The sequence below is a fragment of the Pinus tabuliformis genome, chromosome 4_1 (genome assembly GCF_031772625.1).
Source record: "Pinus tabuliformis cultivar Carrire ecotype Pingquan chromosome 4_1, CPIR1, whole genome shotgun sequence".
Lineage (NCBI taxonomy): Eukaryota > Viridiplantae > Streptophyta > Pinopsida > Pinales > Pinaceae > Pinus > Pinus tabuliformis.
In genome coordinates this window covers 738,731,978-738,737,868 of record NC_142303.1, presented here as the reverse complement: position 1 = coordinate 738,737,868, position 5,891 = coordinate 738,731,978, and positions in this window count along the sequence as shown.

Genomic DNA, 5,891 nt, shown 5'->3' with positions numbered 1-5,891 from the left:
GGAAAAGAAACATTTGAGTTTTAGAGATTATTGTCATGAACCGAAAACCAATACGGATGGATAAGATCTAGAGAGACTTCCCTAAAATTACTCCTATAAATCCCTAGGGGTTGTTTAATAAAATTTAATTGGTTGGAGAGAAAAATGTATTAAATCACTCAGTGTAGGAAAAATCCACTGAGTAAGGGTGAATAAAGCACCGTGGGAGAAAAATCCAGGCTTTAAAGAAAGAGGAAAAGATACCTTTTTTGCAATATAAAAACAAGCCTAGGCTATTGGGGCTAGTATACCCTAAAAGGTCAGATAAAATATGGTAGGGAAGTGAGGCATAAAATACCTTAACTAGAATCAGAAGAGGATGTTGATTCAACGACAATGAGATCTTGTTTGAGGGAGAACCAGTGACTATGGTTAATGGTTGGGTGGAAAGGTGACTTTCCCAAGTTTATTCTGGAGGAGTTTACACTTAGATTATATTAATTGCACTTACATTGTATCTCTTGATATTTTTTGTTAGCAAACTATTTTTCTAATAAATTTTAATGCCCTGTAAAAGGATGATTTTGAATTTGGTTGGATAAATGTATTTAGGCAATAATTGTTCGATTGTTTCTCTCATCTTCGGTTATTCACATTCTAGCTTTTAAATTTAGTTTTGTTGTTATTATTTACAGATGAAAATGTATATTCTTATAGTAGATTGAATGTAACTAGTACTGGGAAGTGATGAGAGACAGGTGTAACCATGTTTTTATTTTGCATGTTAGTACTTTATTTGGTAGGCCTCTATATTTTAAAGAAGAAATAAATAAATAAAAATGGCATGATCATTCAAAAGCAATCAAATGAGATAGTGGTAATATTTCTTAAGCATTAAAACTAGAATTGAGTGTTGAGATTTTCTGTTTTATTAAATTTGGGAAAAATCTCATGTATGTGACAACAATAGGGTTAGTTGCTATATTAGCTCCAGTATTTTTTGAGGAGGAGTTAATGCATCCTATATTTGTTGTGAGGGAATTTATGATTCAGTTTTATGCTCCAGCTATATAGAAATGTAATCTCGTAGAGGATTGAGTGTGTGTGTAGAGAAAATAGGGTGAGCTAAGAGTATGTGTGAGAATTAAAATTGTTGTAATCTCCTTTGAATAATAAGATTGTCGATGCCTCTGTTTTGGTGGACGTAGCCCAGATTGGTTGAGTGAACCACGTTAAATCTGTGTGTTATGGTTTTGTGTTTTTTAATGTGCTGTGTATATTTGTTTATTTTATTTCTGTTGCGCATTGTTTAGTCTAACAAGTGGTATCAGAGTGGCGCAGCAGAAGCGTGGAGGGCCCATAACCTACAAGTCTCTGGTTGTGGAGCTGGTGCGTGTGACAGAGCTGCTGAAGGTGGAGTTTTGCGATTGGCGCGGTTTCGGCAAAGATAGTCGCGCCAATTTCTGACAGTGAACTGGTTTGTTGGCATGGATCCGAGTCTAATACTCGCGCCAAAGCTCCATTATCCCAATTGGCGCGAAATCAACGGGATTAAGCGCGCCATTTTTTCGTCACTTACACGGATTTTGTTCTGGCATGGATCATCTACTGTCAAAGGAGCGCCAGGTAGTGGATTGTGTTTTAGGCGTGGGTTTTCCGCTATCAAGGAGTGCCAAGCAGTTTTTCCCTCTAGTAAACCTGCAATTTTTTTTTTTTTTTCCAAATTGTGGTTACACGGTACAATAGAGGCATTTTTTAAATTTGGAATTGGAGATTTTTTGTTTGATACAACATGGAAAAAACTCAAAGTGCTCGTTTTGAGATTGAGAAGTTCAATGGCAAAAATAACTTCGAAATCTGGAAAGTGAAGATGCATGATCTGCTTGTGCAACAAGGCGTGGCGAAGGCGCTGTTGGGAAAATCCAAACATCCTTACACCATGACAGATGATGAATGGAATGATTTGGATGGAAGAGCTCTGAGTGGTATTCGATTGTGTTTGGCAAATGATGTTTTGTTTAACATCATGTCAGAGAAAACTGTTGATGGTTTATGGACAAAGCTTGAGAAGTTGTACATGACAAAATCCTTGACCAATAGGATTCTTCTGAAGCGACAATTGTACAGTCTACGCATGAAGGAAGGTACAGCTATTACTGATCGTTTGAATGTCTTTAATACTCTCATGGTGCAATTAAAAAGTATAGAAGTAAAATTTGAATCAGAAGATAAAGCTATAACTTTATTATGCTCGTTGCCCTAGTCATGGGATCATTTTGTTACTTCTATAAGTTTAAGTATATCAAAAACCCTTGAATTTGATGATGTTGTTGGAGCTTTGTTGTCCGAAGGGACAAGGAAGAGGTCAAATTCAAAAACCTCTACATCAGAAGCAATGATGGCTAGAGGTCGTTCTAAAGAAAGACGCTTTGGTAAGCACAGTGACTCGCGTTCAAAATCGAAAGGGACAAAGAGTAAGGTAAAGTGTTGGTTTTGTGGCAAATCAAGACATTTGAAGAAGGACTGTTGGAAGAGACAGCAAGCATCCAAAGAAGACTCTTCAACAGAGAAGAAAGAAGCAAACACGACAAATACAGGTTCAGCATCCAAGACAAGAATGAGTGATGAAGTGTTATCAATTGATTTGTCTAGTCATGATCAACATTGGTTGGTAGATTCGGGTGCATCAAATCACATGTGTATTCATAAGGAATGGTTTAAAACTTATAAACCAATCAATGATGGAGTAGTTTACATGGGAAATGATGTCACATGTAACATTGTGGGAATTGGAAGTATACAGATTAAAATGTTTGATGGGACAAATAAAATTTTAACTGATGTAAGACATGTACCTGAACTAAGGAAAAACCTCATTTCATTAGGAGTAATAGACACAAATGGATATAAAACCTTTGTTCAAGGTGGAGTAATGAAAATTTATAAAGGAATTTTACTAGTAATGAAAGCAAAGAAGGTTGGAAATCTTTTTCAGTTAGAAGGAAGAACAGAGTCAAATCATGTTTCTATAGTGTCTGAAAATGATAGTAATTCTATTCATTTATGGCATCAAAGGTTGGGCCATATGAGCGAAAGAGGTTTAAAGATTTTATCTGATCGTAAGTTACTTCCTAGTCTAAAGTCTGTTAAGTCAGATTTTTGCAAACATTATCTGTTTGGGAAACAAAGCAAGCAGAAGTTTCAAACTGGAAAACATACTAGTAAGGGAATCCTTGATTATATCCATTTTGATGTTTGGGGTCCATCTCCTATAACCTCATATGGTGGATCGTCATATTTTGTATCTTTTATTGATGATTTCTCTAGAAAAGTGTGGGTGTACATGTTAAAGAAGAAGTCTGATGTGTTTACAGTTTTCAAACAGTTTAGAGCATTAGTTGAAAACATCACTGGAAGAACTATTAAATGTTTAAGAACTGACAATGGTGGTGAGTTTACTTCAAAGGAATTTGATAATTATTGCAAGGAAGCTGGGATCGAAAGACATAAAACCACTGTATATACTCCTCAGCAAAATGGAGTTGTTGAATGCATGAACAGGACTCTTTTAGAGAGAGCAAGAAGTATGTTGAGTAACGCCAATTTGTAGAAGGAATTGTGGACAGAAGCGGTTGCTACAGCTTGCTATTTGATAAATCGATCACCATCAACTGCAACACGATGCAAAATTCCTCAAGAGGTATGGAAAGGTCATCCTTGTGATTATTCTAAACTGAAATTTTTTGGTTGTGATGCATATGCTCTAGTTCCAAAACATCAGCGTTCTAAATTAGATCCTAAATCAAAAAGGTATATCTTTGTTGGATATGGTGATGGGACTAAGGGATATAGATTGTGGGATCCTACTACTCACAAGATCATCATTAACAGAGATGTTAAATTTAATGAATCCTCACTTGAAAGTTCAGATGTAGATGATAAAGTGAAACAGGATAATGTATCTAAGCTTCAACACATTCAATTTGAAACCAGTCCAAATATTGATGATGATCAAGATGAACATGGTTCAGATGTAAGTCATGAACAAGTTTCAGATGCAGGTCATGAACAAGTTTCAGATGCAGATCATGAACATGATTCAGATGCTGATCATGAACATGATTCAGATGCTGATCATGAAGAAGTTCCTACAGATAATAATCAGCAAATTGTGGAAGTACCAAAAACATCTTTAAGGAGGTCCACAAGAATTAAACGTCCTCCTAGAAGGTATGATGATTATGTTACTTCAGTTGCTTTAACCGCTAATGATGATGAACCTTTCTGCTATCAGGAAGCTGTAGAAGGTTCTAAAAGTGAAAAGTGAAAAGAAGCTATGAAGGACGAGATGATGGCATTACACAAGAATGACACATGGGATCTGGTAGAACTTCCTAAAGACAGAAAAATTGTGGGATGTAAATGGGTGTACAAATTGAAAAGGTGTTGATGGTTCAAAGGACAGGTACAAAGCAAGTCTGGTCGCGAAAGGTTTTTCTCAGAAAGCAGGCATTGATTTTCATGAGATATTTTCACCAGTTGTAAAAATTGTTTCAATTGGAATTGTATTAGCATTAGTTGCTTTACTTGATTTAGAATTACAGCAACTAAATGTTAAAACTGCATTTTTACATGGAAATTTAGATGAGGATATTTACATGGAACAACCGGAAGGGTTTGTTCAAGATCGCAACAAGAAATTTGTCTGCAGGCTCAAGAAATCATTGTATGGTCTGAAACAATCGCCTCGACAATGGTACAAGAAATTTGATTCTTTAATGTTGAGTCAAAATTATATAAGAAGTGAATATGATCATTGTGTTTATTTTAAGAGATTAAGTAATGGCATGTTCATTATCTTAGTGTTGTATGTTGACGATATGCTTTTAGCAAGCAAAAGCATAATAGGTTAAAGACTCAGATGGCTAGGACATTTGATATGAAAGATCTAGGAGCAGCAAGACAAATTTTGGGCATGGAGATTTTCAGAGACAGGAGCAATGGTAAGTTGTGGCTATCACAACAGAAGTATATTGAGAAAATACTCTTGAGGTTTGGTATGAACAATGTGAAGCCTGCTTCAGTCCCTTTAGCTTCCCATTTTAACCTTTCTTCAAGTTTATGTCCTAGTACAAATGAAGAAAAGGAATATATGTCTCGAATTCCATATGCCAATGTAGTAGGTTGTTTGATGTATGCGATGGTTTGTACTCGACCAGATATTTCACATGTAGTTGGGGTTGTCAGCAGGTATATGGCAAATCCAGGAAAAGAACACCGGTCAGCAGTGAAATGGGTGCTTCGGTGTTTGAGAGGCACAAGTGATTATTGTATCACTTATAACAGAAGTAGTGAATTTGTTTGCAGATATGTTGATTCCGATTTTGCAGGTGATTTAGATAAGAGAAGGTCAACTTCAAGGTATGTCTTTACTCTTGCAGGTGGAGCTATTAGCTAGATGTCAAAGCTACATAATATTGTTGCTTTATCCACTACTGAAGTAGAATACATAGGTTTGATTGGTGAGTTTGGTGGGTTACAGGACAACATCAAGTTATTTTGTGATAGTCAAAGTGCAATTCATTTGGCTAATAATCCGGCCTATCATAGTAAATCTAAGCATATACCTATCAAGTACCATTTTGTAAGACAGGTTATCACTGAAAGGGGTGTTTCTCTTGAAAAGGTGCATACGAAGGAAAATTGTGCAGACATGTTTACGAAACTAGTTTTGTTAGAGAAACTACGTTGGTGTCTGGCTTCTCTGGGCTTGCAGAAAAGATAAAAATAATAAATGAACAGGGTATCAGGCTAATTGTTGTCAAGGTGGAGATTGTTGAGATTTTCTGTTTTATTAAATTTGGGAAAAATCTCATGTATGTGACAACCATAGGATTAGTTGCTATATTAGC